Source organism: Mauremys reevesii, linkage group 1 (assembly GCF_016161935.1).
Source record: "Mauremys reevesii isolate NIE-2019 linkage group 1, ASM1616193v1, whole genome shotgun sequence".
Classification (NCBI taxonomy): Eukaryota; Metazoa; Chordata; order Testudines; family Geoemydidae; genus Mauremys; species Mauremys reevesii.
In genome coordinates, this window is record NC_052623.1 from 282,453,446 (window position 1) to 282,468,094 (window position 14,649).

Consider the following 14,649-nt stretch of genomic DNA (forward strand, 5'->3'; position numbering starts at 1 on the left):
GTGGTAAATTGTGAGTTTCAAAACTTCCTTGAGTAAACCATCCTGCTGTGTTTTGACCATGATCTAGCACAGCCTTGTTAGCATGCAATGACATTTGAAAAGAATTAAAAATTTTCCTATTTTCCTTATCTGACCTTTTGGGTAGTTAATAGCTGAATCAATATATTTATAAAAGTGAAAACCGTGGCCCTGATTCGCCACCACCTTGCACCTTGTGTCGTCATTTGCACCCAGGGGAAGTGGATGTAAACTCTAACAAAACAGTATTGCCAACTCTAAGCATTCAAAGATCATGTTAGGTTCCCCCACACCAAAAAAAGAGAGAGAGATTTTATAAAATAATACATTTTGGGTGGAGAGCGGTTATTTGTGTTATAGTTTTTGATCCTTTGTGGTTCACATTTTCAAGCTTTTTCCTCAACCATGAAGGTTAGAATTTTTTTAAAATGACAACTGGGATTCTCACGTAGGTATTCTTTGTTGTATGTATTCATTAAAGCAGCGGGTTTTAATCTCTTTTTGGCTTTGTTTCAAAAATATCCTTATGCACAAGTCCCGTCTTCATGGGATTCAGAAACTCCAGAAAGCTTTATGATGCAGCCTTTCTTCTTTTAGTCTCTTTTTTTTCTGCGTATTTGCCTTTCGATGTCCATTACTCTTGCTGCATATTATATTTGCCTTTATCTCTGTTGCTTCCGTTGCTGTGTTTGCCATTCTCTGTCCTTCCTGTTTTCCAAGTATTTGCCTTTCTCTTGGCATGCTTTTAAATCTACCTTCACTTTCCTTAAAGCTTTCAATATGTTAATGTTCTCAGCAGGCAGAGGGTTGTGTTTGGCAATCAGTGCCTTTATGTGGTTGAGCACTGAATCAATGCTATACCTTTGATATCCTCCCTCCACCTTGCTAGCCTCCTTCTTTCTGATACTCCAAGGATCTGTTGAACTACAGAGACAATGTAGGAAAATAATATAACCTTAGCCTGAGTCAGTTTCTTTCATTATTTTGATCTAATGTACTCTCTGTCAGCCTTGCGTACATCATTGTCTTGTCAAAAACTCTGATCAAGCAGGGAGTGTATCTGCAAACTAGCAAAATGTTGCTGAATCCCTGTCCTGTTTCTTCAGTTTAATGACCAAAAGTGAATGTGCTGATCATAGCTCTGCTTCAGGATCTTGCCATCATGTCAATCTCATAGGAGGAGCACATGCCCCATAATATTTCTTTCACTTTTCGAATGCACAGCTTACACTCCATCGCAATGCAGCGGCTTTGTCCTGGTTTCTCAAAGAACTGCGTAATCTCACAGCAAAGCAGGGAACATATTTGGACATATCTTACTCCCTGCCCGTTTCCTAGTTTACATGATAACCCTTCTCATGATAGAGAATGGATAGTCTATAAGACATCCTGATGCAACTGGTGTGGATAATAAGATGTGCTATAGAAGGTGGGAGACTGGTTAGGTCAAGGTGGACATGAGATATACGCATAGGTGCAAGTAAACAATATGCATTTTAATACAGCTAAATGTAAACATCTAGGAACCAAGAATGTAGGACATAGTTATGGGATGGGGGACTGTATCCTGGGAAGCAGTGGCTGAAAAAGATTTGGGGGTCATTGTGGATAATCAAGTGACATGAGCCCTCAATGTAACACTGTAACCAAAAGAGCTAATGCGATCCTGGAATGCATAAACCGGGGAATCTTGAGGAGAACTGAAGTTATTTTACCTCTCTTTTTGCTACTGGTGTGACCACTGCTGTAATACTGGGTCCAGTTCTGGTGTCCACAGTTCAAGAAGGATGTTGATAAATTGGAGAGGATTCAGAGGAGACCCACAAGAATGATTAAAGAATTAGAAAGCATGTCTTAGATTGATAGACTCAAAGAGCTGAATCTATTAAGCTTAATGAAGAGAAGGTTAAGGGATGACATGATTAGTCTATTAGTATCTACATGGGAACAAATATTCAACAATGGTCTATTCAATCTAGCAGAGAAAGGTAGATTCAATGGCTGGAAACTGAAGTGAGACAAACTCAGACTGGAAAAATGGTGTACAGTTTTTATAGTGTGGGTAATTAACCATTAGAACAATTTAGCAAGGATCATGGTGGATTCTCCAATCCTGGCAATTACCGCGGTGGGGGAGAGAGGTGTAAGTGTAAGGCAACTAAAATGATTAGAGGCTATGGAACAGCTTCCACGTGAGGAGAGATTAAAAAGACTGGGATTGTTCATTTTAGAAAAGAGATGATGAAGGGAAGATATTACAGAGGTCTATGAAATCATTACTGGTGTGGAGAAAGCAGATAAGGAAGTGTTTTTTACCCCTTCACATAAAACATTGTTTTAAACCTACTACCTATTAATTTCGTTGGGTGGCCCTTGGTCAAACACAAGGAAGTACTTCTTCACACAATGCACAGTCAACCTGTGGAATTTGTTGCTAGGGGATCCGGGGAGGGCCAAAATTCATAGAGGATAGCTCCATCAATGGCTATTGCCAAGAAGGTCAGAGATGCAACCTTATGCGCTGGGTGTCTCTAAACTTCTAACTGCCAGAAGCTGGGACTGGACAACAGGGGATGGATAACTTGATAATTCCCCTCTTCCGTCTGAAGCATCTGGAACTGGGTCACTGTTGGAAGACGGGCTACTGGGCTAGGTTGACCATTGGTCTGACCCTGTATGGCCGTTCTTATGTTCTCCATCACTTACAAATTTTAAATCAAGATTGGATAGTTTTCTAAAAGATCTTCTCTAGGAATAGTTTTGAGGAAGTTCTGTAGCCTGTGTCATACAGAAAGGCAACAAAATGATTAGTCATGGAAATACTTTCATATACAGATAGATTAAGAAGACAAAGACTAATTTAGAGAGATGAGTGAGGTGACGTAATAGAATGTATAAAATAATGACTGATGTGGAGATCAATCAGGCATTCTTGCTCTCATTCAGTCAGAACTACAAGAACAAGGAGATACCTAATCTTAATAAAAAGGCATCAAGACTAAAACTGATGTGAGGATCTTACACAACACATAATTAACCTCTGGAACTGCCTGTCACTGGATTTTATTGAGGCAAAGTTTATTCACATAAATCATTTTTTAAACAGTAATCAGCATATACCTAGTTAAATGACCTAGAACAGAGGTTCTCAAACTGTGGTCCATGGGCCACCAGTGGTCTGCGAGCTCCATTCAGGTGGTCCGTGGATAGTTCCCTCTAAGGTGCGCACCTGGGCAGCCACACATGAGAGCATTAGTAGAGCCATGCAGGCATAGCTCCACGAATTTGGTGCCTGGACCCTGGAGAAGATGCACATGTTAGGTGAGGTGGTGGCCTTGGTGGGGAATAAGGAGTAGGTGGGAGGGGGCAGTGGGGTGAGAAGAGGGGGTGGGGGGAATCTGGGACATGCAGGGCTATGGCAGCCATAAAAAGAGGTGACTTTCCCCAGCTCCAGGGCTGCGGTTTCCAGGAAGAGACAACCCTCCTTCCCAACCGCAGCTCGGGGGCTGCTGTGGCAGGGGGAGCAAACCCTCCTCCTTCCCAGCCCCAGCTTGGGGGCTGCCATGGTGGGGGAGAGAGGGCACATCCATCGCATTAGAAAGGTAAGACAACTGATATTAAAATATGAGTTGTGTGCGTTTATTTGTAGAACAAAAAAGTTAATTATTATTAAGGTTTTGTGTGTGTGTGCTTTTATCCAATGCATTTTGCAATAAGTAGCTAACAGTACAAACACCATTTGGAAAGATCATTAAGTGTTCTGCAGAGACCTCAGCAATTTTCAAGTGGTCTGCGAAAAAAAAAAAGTTTGAGAACCACTGACCTAGAATAAAAAAGTATCTGGGATGCATGCTCTAGGATAAAAGCTAACAACTAACTGCTGGTTTTATATATGTTATAGGCATGCCTATAAGCATGTTGTTGCATAACTGTCCATTGTGGAGTTTACACCTTCCCCCAAAGCATTTGGTATTAAATGCTGTCAGAAAGGATATCAAACTGGGTGCACCCTTGATCTGACCCAGTACAGCAATGTCTGGGTTGGTGGGATAGTGTGGAGAAGCTGCTGCTTCTGCTGTACCTATAGATAAACAGGGAATTTCAGTCTCGTACTTACTCGATTGAAATTTCCATTCTTTGCACTGTTTTTAACACTTTCTCATTAGTTGGTAGAACACAAAAGGTTCTTTTGACAGCAGATCATGTGAAAATATTCTTTGTAATAAACCAGAAAATGTCTAGACTTAGTACTGTATAGAGCTCTTGTTAGGATAAAAGGAATTCCCATGTTAAAGGAAAGGTTTTTTTAAATCTATCTATTAAGGTGGGACATTTTCTTTAGAGTCATGTTTTGTGATGGTTGCATTTTGCATGCTTCGCTTTGCATCCTTAGATACAACAGTATCTCTCGTTTGCATTCTACTAATGTGCTGTACTGACTAGAATACTTACTGTTATTACTACATAGTCTTCTACATAAATGCCAAGGGAAAAAAGAGACTTGAAAAATTACTTAAATTAGGACAAGTCAGCACAAGCGCCACTCAGTAAGAGCTGAGGTCTGCTATATGCAAGCAGGTTATAAAAGGATTTGAAAGGACACCAAGTGTTGGAATTTGGAACATGTATGTCATGCATTTGTGTTCAACCGTGTGAATTTTAGCGATTATGACAAGCAGTATTGAGAGCGGTATTGCCAATACAGATCCTTGTATAGGAAAACTCCTTTATGCAGTGGTTCAGTGCAGGAATGCCCATTATTTGAGAGTTGATGACCCCCATTTTCCCTTTTTAAAAGTTGCCTTTCAGGTTCTTTTTAAGAGAACATTCTTGGACACAGCATTGGAGAAGGGAGGAGTTGGAGGTGGGAAATCATATCCCTCCCCTCCCCCTGATTTCTGCCAGGGTGGGAGGCGGGCTGAGTGCAGCTGAGGAGTAGGTGCCTGGGAAAGGCATTGGCACTGAGTGCTCCTGCTGAGCCCCACTAGGTGGCATTCAGAGCAGGGAAGTGAGATCAAGCTGGCAGCTGCCGCAATTACTACATCTCAACATTAGAGCCTGCCTGGGATACATGTGAGGCTGCAGAAGGGAGCTCAGGGCAATGGGGCAGGGGATGCAGCGGGAGACAAAATCATATCAAAGGCTTGGTTTGCAAATATCTCTGTTCTTCAAATTGATATAATACAGTAACTCCTCACTTAACGTTGTAGTTATGTTCCTGAAAAATGCGACTTTAAGTGAAACGATGTTAAGCAAATCCAATTTCCCCATAAGAATTAATGTAAATGTGGGGGTTAGGTTCCAGGGAAATTTTTTTTCACCAGACAAAAGACTATATATATATATATGTATATATATATATACACACACACAGAGTATACGTTTTAAACAAACAATTTAATACTGGTACACAGTGATGGATGATTGTGAAGCTTGGTTCAGGTGGAGGAGTCAGAGGGTGGGATATTTCCCTTACTGCTAAATGATGAACTAGCAATTGGCTGAGCCCCCAAGAGTTAACTCTCTCACTCTGCAAGGCAGCAGGAATGGAGGGAGATATGCACATTTCCCTTAAGTACACTGACTTGTAAATTAGACCAGCTTGCTGAGACCCGCAACCCTGGTGTGTGTCCCCTGCTCTATGGAAGATGGGGTAAGTGGGGTGCAGGAGCAGGGGGAGGGACACCCTGACATTAGCCCCCCTCTTCCTTCCCTTCCCCCCACCCCTGGCACAGCAAGCAGGAGTCTCAGGGAGCAGCTCCAAGGCAGAGGGCAGGCGCAGCACATGGCAGTGGCGGGAGGGACACAGCTGAACTGCAGGCAGCTGCTGCACAGGGAACTTAGGGGAGTGGGGAGCTGATAGGGGGCTGCCGATCCACCCTAGTTCCAAGCCCTCACAAACTAGCTGCAACGGGCTGCTCTTCCTGCAAGCAGTGGACAAAGCAGGCAGCTGCCAAATGACATTAGAAGGGAACATTGCGCAACTTTAAACGAGCATGCTCCCTAATTGATCAGCAACATAACAATGAAACAACATTAACCGGGACGACTTTAAGTGAGGAGTTACTGTACAGCAATGCAATCCAAAGCTTCTTCATCTGTAGCTTTCTTTTAAAACAGTCTCCTTCTGCTATTACATAGTGTCATAAAACATGACATTAAAAATAGCTCTAGAAATCAAAACTCCTTTGTCTCTTGAGTACCTGCTCTGAACCATGCTGCATACCATCAGAACCTTTCAACTGTACCCCCTCGCCCCCAGCCCACCCACCAGTTACCACTCGCCTATGCAAGACTATGCTTTAGAGGCCCAGAGCTAGAGACAATGTCTGGAGATTGTCCATGGTTGGAAGCACGTGGAACCCGAAGGTTGGGCTCCAATTACAACAACCTGGTTGGGCTCCAGTTACAACAACATCCACTTGGGCACCCAGCCAGGTCTGTAACAATCTCAGTCATAGGCGTGCACACGGGGTGTGCCGGGTGAGCCCAGGCACGCCCTAATGCAGGGGTGGGAAAATGGCCCCACTCTCCCGGGGTGACAATAATAATTCCTGTACAAAGAATTAATTGGTGACGTTCAATTTGTGAAGGAAGCATATTTAGCACCAAATCTTGAGTGGGCTGAAGCCAAAAATTCCCTTTCCCCACTGTGTGACTGCATGAGGACTCCCACAAGAGCCTCCTGAGGCGCAAGATGCCAAGGTGCAGTGGGGCGGAGGAGTCACGACAGCCCCTGGTCCTTCTCTGCACTTGCCCATGGGGTGAGGCAGGCACACCAGAGGGAGCTATATGCTCTAGTCTAATAGATGGAACAGACTGTGCAACCCCTTCAGCTCAGAGAAGCCCCAGAGATGACTGTGCCTGTCTTACGTACAATGTCAGTGTTAATCCTGAGGAGTAGTGCAACTCCGCACTGCCCCTAGGCAGGGCTGTGGCATAGATATTCCAAGCATGAGAGGGGTAGCCGTGTTAGTCTGTACTGTATCCACAAAAACAATGAGGAGTCCGGTGGCGCCTTAAAGACTAACAGATTTATTTGGGCATAAGCTTTGGTGGGTAAAAAACCCACAGCTGCATTTGAAGAAGTGGGTTTTTTTACCCATGAAAGCTTATGCTCAACTAAATCTGTTAGTCTTTAAGGTGCCACTGGATGCCTCATTGTTTTTATAGATATTCCAATTTATCCCTTATATAGGCTTATTATAGGTTTAGCAGGAGCTGTTCTTGTTCTGTGGGAAAATGCAGACTGAGATGGCTGTGTCTCACTTTGCAACAGATGGCTGATTTGTGACACAGGCCACTCCCTTCCCACCTATTTACTCCCATACCAGAATGTGGGGGGTCTACATGATTTTTGGAAGGGGTCTTTCACACAATAGTATCAGAACATTGGTAATCCCCCCTCCACCCCCCCCCCCAGAATGCGCTGCCCTAGTTTACTGACCAAGGGGGTTTAAATAAAATTGTAGTGTTCAATGGGTGAAAGGGAAGCAACGTTTGGGGATGAAAGTTGCATCTAAACCAGCTCAGCCCAGTGGTATGGGTAGTTTTACTCTCTACCTCGACAAAGTTGAAATCCTTGCTATCTAAGATACTAAAACAGAAATCCAATATTGTAGGGTTTCTCTTCTGCCTCCATTTATTTTTGCTCCCATTAGTCTGTTTAGCCATTGGTGGATGAACCAAGTAATACTGCATGTCATTCAGGAAATGACAACCCAAGACCGAGGCACAGGGAGGGACTCTTGGACAGGCAGTGGGTGAGATATGGCTGTTTAAGCATCAGTCTAGTAAGCCAGGAATTATGTGATGGTGACGCCTGGATGATTTGAAAGAGTGACATCAGCAGGGACTTAGACCTAGGGCCTGCAGAAGGGTTTGGAGCGTCTTGGCAACGGAATATGGAAGGGCCTGCAGCAGTGGCGAGGCAAGAAAGCCTAGTACTCGAGTGAGAGCTCTGTAGTAAGAGACACAGAATCAAAATGACATAGAAGGGACCTAAAAGAAAATGGGAATTTGCTTCCTGCAAGGCATCTGAGGATTATGGAGGAGTTTCATGTAGCATAAGTAAAATTGTACATCATATCTAAGTTGGAAGTGTCTGATGCTTCAGTTCCTGGTAATGCTCACATTATATTTACAATGTGTAAACAATTAAGACATGAGTAGCTCCTAGCTATGAAATCTGTTGAATTGTGCACCATTTAAATCTATCACTTAACCTTTTATGGCCTATAACATTCAAATAGCCAAGGAACTCTCAGTGAAGATAAATTAGGCAGAGGGGTATATACACGTGCACCACTGGTCTCTATTGGATGGAATTAAAATCTCTTGGCTGTGAATCATAGCTCCTATAGTGCTACCTGTGACTGGAGAGCCTTCTTTAGCTTAGATGGTAGGGCCTGTGCTTTGAAGAGATTTAATCTACCCCCATGAATATGTGAGTGGATGAGGGTTGCCAACTTTCTAATCACACAATACTGAACACCTTAACCCCACCTCTTCCCTGAGGCCCAGCCCCCCGCTTGCTACATTCCCCCTCCCTTGGTGGCTTGCTGTCCCCCACCCTCACTCACTTTCACTGGGCTGGAGCATGGGGTTAGGGTGTGGGAGGGGGTGAGGGCTCTAACTGGAGGTGCAGGCTCCAAGATGGGGCCAGAAATTAGGGGTTCAGAGTGTGGGAGGGGGCTCCAGGCTGAGGCAGGGGGTTAGGGTGTGAGAGGGAGTGAGGGATCTGGCTGGATGTGTGAGCTCTGTGGTTTGGCCAGGGATGAGGGGTTTGGGGTGCAGGAGGGGGCACCAGGTTGAGGGGTGAGGCAAAGGGGTTCAGGGTGTGGGTGGGGGCTCTGGGTTGGGGTAGGGAGTTGGGGTGCAGCAAGGGGTGAAGGCTCCATCTGGGGGTGCAGACTCCAGGGTGGGGCTGGGGATGAGTGGTTTGAGGGTACAGAAGGAGGCTCTGGGTTTGGGGGAGGCTCAAAGCTGGGGCAGGGGGTTGGCGCTCGGGGTTGGGCTGCAGGCTTAACTCCAGTGTCTTGCAGTCAGCGGTGCAGTGGGAGGTGGGGGTGGAGGCAAGACAGGGTTCTTGCCTGTCCTGACTCCACCCTGTGCCCGAGAAACGGCCAGCAGATCCAACTCCTAGGCAGAGACGCGGCAGGAAGCTCTGCGTGCTGCTCTTGCCCACAGGCACCGCCCCCACAGCTCCCATTGGCCACGGTTCCCAACCAATGGAAGTGCAAAGCTGGTGCTCGGGGTGGGAGCAGTGCATGGAGCCCCGTGGCCACCCCGCCTAGGAGCTGGACCTGCTGGCCGCTTCCGGTGTGCAGCATGGAGCCAGGACAGGTAGGGACTAGGCTGCCTTAGACCCCCAACACCACCATCCGGAGTTTTAATGGCCCGGTCAGCAATGCTGACCAGAACCACCAGGGGTCCCTTTTCGACCGAGTGTTGCAGTCAAAAGCCAGACACCTGGTCACCCTAGAGTGGCTAAGTGTTGCAATGTGGTCGTGGGTTTCTTATAATTTTTAAAAGCACTAAACTTGGCAAACACTAGATTCTAGACTCTGTGTGCCCTCCTCCCAATTTCAGCCTTGATACCTCCACTTATCACCCACGTAAAGTTTTTGTTTTTCAAGAGCGAGAGAGAACAGTAGTGTCATTGCTCACAGAACTGGCTCGGCAATTCATGCAGACTGCAGGATCAATGAACACATGTTATGAATGGTACAAAGAGGTTAGGAACATTTGAATGAGGGAGCACAGCTGTCAGAATTACTCTTGTGTTCAGATTTTATTCTGGAAACTGTAGGGAAGCTACTGTCTTCTTCCTTTGAGATTTGTGTAGGGCATTTACTGTATCAAGTAGTGTACTGCATTTCTAATGGAAACAGCTAGAAGAATGAAAGAAATCAGATACATAATGTCTCTGGGAGCCTGTGCTGTTGCCAAGCAGATTATGTGCTGTAATCTGTAAGCACTGAACTGTGTTTGAATTATGAGGAACCTCTCTCTCGCTTTTGTTTTAGCCCCCCAGGGGAGACAGGATGTTTCCGGCCTGTTAATGTCACAGCATGACCTATTAATAACCTGTGAAAGAGTCCCTCCAATCAGAGGCCTCCCTCTTCCCTGAGCAGCTGCAGTCATATAGATCAAATGCCTCACTTGTATGCAATTCATTGAGAAAAATTCAAGCATGTGGCCTGAGGTTTCCCTGATGACTGTCTGTGGATGATGATTTCTACCATCTGTTCTGGCGGACTGCAGGTCCCGGAAACATTGAGGTGTACGCTTCTTCTGGCCATATGTGGGATTCTAAATGAAACCTCAGCTGCTGTCCAACTGTCTGTGAATATCAGATGAATTTGAATTGTCTTTCCACACAGGGAGGAGAGGGAGGTCTTTTGTTTAACCCTTTAATCTAAACCACTGTGCAGTGCATACATAATAATAGTGCACAAAGCAATAGCATTATCATCTGCATCGTGCCAGCAGCTGCTTCTGGAACTACTTTTTTGCATTTATATTTCTGCCTATGTTCATAGAAAATGCCAGGAGTGGTGGTTTTCAGACTAAATATACAGCATTGAATCAAATGCATCTCAACTGGTTGCTCTTCAGTTACACCAGGAATTAATTTGCGCTGTTTGTTTCTAATTTGTCCTAAGGAAAACTGCAGCAGTATAAACTGCACATTAATATATCACAAAGGGTCATTCATCACAAAGAGTCATATGTTCAAGGAATAGCCGCAGTATCAGACCTATTTATTGGGACAGAGGGAAATTGCACCAGCTTTATACATGAACATGAATGTAAAATAAGTTGGCAAATTACAAATCTTGGTGAATCAGACTTTCATGTAAGGGAATTTTTTTTAATATATCAAACAAATGGAAATTCACTTGACTTTCATGTGCTTCAACATTGTTCTCCCAGTCTTTATTTACCAAGATAGTTGTAATTTTGGGCCTCATAGTGTGATGTGCTGAGCATCAGTCTCCAGTGGAAGCTGAGGGGTACTAATTGCCTTTCAGGATCTGACCCTGATAGAAGGGATTTTTCTTTCATGGAAGCAGTGCATCTTCTGCCCACTTATTGATCCTGCACTGAAGTAATAAAAATAATGCATTTGCGCCCCAACCATAATTTCAAGGCAATAAACTGTGAAATCGTAAACACCAGATTATTATGTTGCTGTTTGAGAAAGAAGAGGAAGCTGGGACAGGAAGATGAAAGTTCGTACTAGTACAATACAGATTTAAACAATAAGGTTATTTTTTACCAATGATTCCCTCATCAGGACAAGGTATAAGGCCCAATGGAAGAGGTATAAATGTAGCCTGCTGACCCAGAGGAAAGACACTTTAACACCTCAGATGGGCTGCTCCCACGGTCGGTTATTGAAGCCATCCTTCCCCCTAGTTGTCCTGTTCCCCAAAGAGGTATGTTGCTGTTGTCCACCTGAAATGTCAGTGCTGTACTATACTTTGATACAGAGGGCAATGCAATATGGGATTTTACCACTGCGAATTTCTGTTGGTGTTGAATCATGAGGCTGCATTACTTGGAAAAGGTCTGGGCTCGACATATTGATTTCCAAAGTATTTTTTGAGTTAGTGGAGACTCTACTTGACAAATCTTCAGTACAATTAACAGAGAAGTTATTTACCTAGTATGTGAGGCTGCTGTACAATTGCTGAAAGTATTAGGAACAGCTGGTTTGACTTCTTGGAGCTGTTGCCTGGAGCAGGCAGTGGAGCTGTTTAAGATGCTTAAGTAGCTTCAAAGTTTAAAGAAGAAAGAGAAAGAAATATAAGCAATTGCCTTTTTCAGCCACCAAGTAGGAGCCAAATGTTACAGCCCTTCATTCAGGGGTACTGGAACTAGGTTCTGGGGGGTGCAGCAAGACCCCCTGACTTAAAGTGGTTTCCATCATAGAGAGGGTTTACAGTTTTTTCAATGTCGGTTAGCACCCCCACTATAAAAATTGTTCCAATGCCACTGCCTTCATTTGTTGAATGGTAAGAGAAGAGCATCTGCATATGGTACAAGATATTTCACATTTTCAGATGCAAGTTAAATACCTTCACAACATGACCTCACCCAGTTATTTTTAGAGGATATTTTGCTACTAATATTGTTGGTGCTAGGCACAGAATTTCAAAAGCACTTATTAGCAATGGCCCATATTACTGCAGTCTTTGTGTTATAGTATTTGTGTTATAGGCACTTGGAAAGAACATGACAGAAGCCTACACATATGTTCAGAATATTAGTGGCATAGATGGGGAGGGGGAGATCAGGGCTTGCACACAAAATCTCCAGCATTCCTTTTCTTTGTGTTGACTTATGCTTTTTACATACTGTGCCAAAATCAATGTACGGGAGAGAGGTTGAAAGCAGATATTACAAGACAATTCAATACTTCTTGAAAAAATATTTCTATTCTACTGATCTTTAATTTAAAAAAAAACAACACCCCAGACACAGGAAGCATGTGCTGCAACTTAACAAAAATGATTTTCCATAACCCAGGATGACCTAGTGTTACCTCTTCTTTCTGTTTTCCATCATCTTAATAGCAGCTTTTGTTTCTATTGGCCAATCGAAGGATACCTTGTTTGCCAGCTCAAGTGAGATGGATGGTGGACCAGGGAATATAGAAGAGGAGATGACCTTCAGGTGGCTTGCAGACTACATTTACGAAACAAAGCCGTAGTGTGAAACCATTTCCCTTCCTTTGGTCTGAGTACACTAGAGGTTACTGTAATGTCTGTGGCTGACCGTAGAAATGTCTCCCACCTCTCCCCTAGCAGTCGTCTGGGTTGTAATTTTTAAAATAAAAGTAACTTTAATTAACTGTAATTTAACTGTAATTGTGTTAGGAAAATCTTCTGTTTGTATATTCCTCTTGCATAAATCTCTGTATCACGTAAAAAGCCTGTAAGTGGTTTGACAGATGAAGGCAGCTTTTAACACTGTATTTGAAACTCTGAGTGACTAAATCAAGTAGTCAAAATCATCCCCAAAATGGCTTTTTCGAGAATCTGTCTAAAAATTTCTATCACAGAGAATCTCTCCCTCAAACCCCCTTTTTCAAAATGAGCCAGGTATTTATACTTGCACAGCGATGTGTGTCTCATTCTGCATGATTCCTCTTTTCAGTTATTCACATCATGCACAGTATGCCTTGGCTTGCACTCAGAAATGAGGTGAGGTGCTGTGAAATGTCACTAACAAATAATATTATGGGAGTTGGAGCTAGAAATCAAAAAGGAGATGCGAACTGAGCTTTGTTTTCAAATTCTTCCACTGTACTTCTCAGATGCAATTTGGATTCTAATGGGATATCAAATAGGAAACATCCCAGGGAAAAATTCTGGAATGTAAGAAAATAGCTTTTAATCCTTAGGACTCAGAAGAGAAATATTATCATCCTCAGTAAATTGCACTGAGGGGCTGAACATACCTATTCCATTCCTTTCCCATTTCCTTCCTCCAGTCATCATTAATATTCCTCCCCAGTTTCCATATTTCAATGGGAATTGTGCTTCTGCATCTGAGGGCCAGACTTAGTCCCACCCAGAGAATTACCTTTTTTCCCTCTCCAATTAATGTCAACTAATTGTTGAACTCATTGCTGTCATATATGCCATATCTCTTTAGAAGATTAGAAGCAATTCAAAGAAGAGCAACGCAAATGATTAGGGGACTTGATCCATCGCGAAAGAGCAACAGAACTCAGTTTAAATGTTCAAATATGTCCATTAAATTTGGGTGCCTGAATTCATGGGTATTCACTTTAGATAGCAGCGGTCTAGCTTTCAGAAGTAATGAACACTCCTAGCTCCTATTGACTTCAGTTGAGTTTTGGTGCATAGCAACTCTGAAAATCAAGTCCTAGGCATTTCAAGTTGGACATCCATAAACTGAACCATTCCTAATCACAGGACATTTGGACCTTAATGTACATAGTCATTATTTATCCAGGCTATCTACAAGTATATGATGTTTCAATGATCAGATGCTATGCTGTCCTAGAAATATCTAAAATAGATAAAGAGACAAGGTGTGTGAGGTAATAACTTTCACTGGACCAACTTCAGTGGGTGAGAGAGACAAGTTTTGAGCCACACAGAGCTCTTCTTCAAGTCTGGGAAGGGTACTCTCAGCATCACAGCTGACTGCAAGGTGGAACTACACTGCATAAGATACGTGCAGTAAAAGAAGGGCCACAAAGTGATAGGAATTGTTTGGAGTCACCCAAAGAAATATAACTAGAAACTGATTAGAGAATTTCCCTTTTAACAAAAAAATTATTTTTTTCCTTTGCTCAATTTAGGCCTAACACTGTTATTACACCATGGAATAGTCTCCCCCAAGAAGTGGTAAATGCCCTATAGCTGAAGTAATTTATAACTGTGTATGAGATAAAGCACTAGAAAATATACAGCGGGGGACAATTCTATACTAGAAGGAAGACCTTATATGCATAAATTTTAATATACAGTATTAAATTTTGTTGCACCTGTTGTGACAAAGTGGGAATGTTCTTAATGTTTCTCTGAATACAAGAGATCAGGTGGCCTCCTTGTCCGGAAGAGACACAAAGGCCAGATGAGGGTGTCA

General features: G+C 43.4%; 1 long non-coding RNA gene across 1 annotated transcript in view; it reads right to left on the reverse strand.

Annotated features, from left to right (window-relative positions):
• Positions 1 to 11,702: 11,702 nt before the first annotated feature.
• The window catches only part of LOC120384544, an 85,332-nt gene continuing 82,385 nt past the window's right edge, over positions 11,703 to 14,649 (reverse strand). Inside the window, exon 6 of the long non-coding RNA XR_005588945.1 lies at positions 11,703 to 11,800. This is a non-coding gene — a long non-coding RNA (uncharacterized LOC120384544). The remainder of the gene's footprint in view (positions 11,801 to 14,649) is intronic.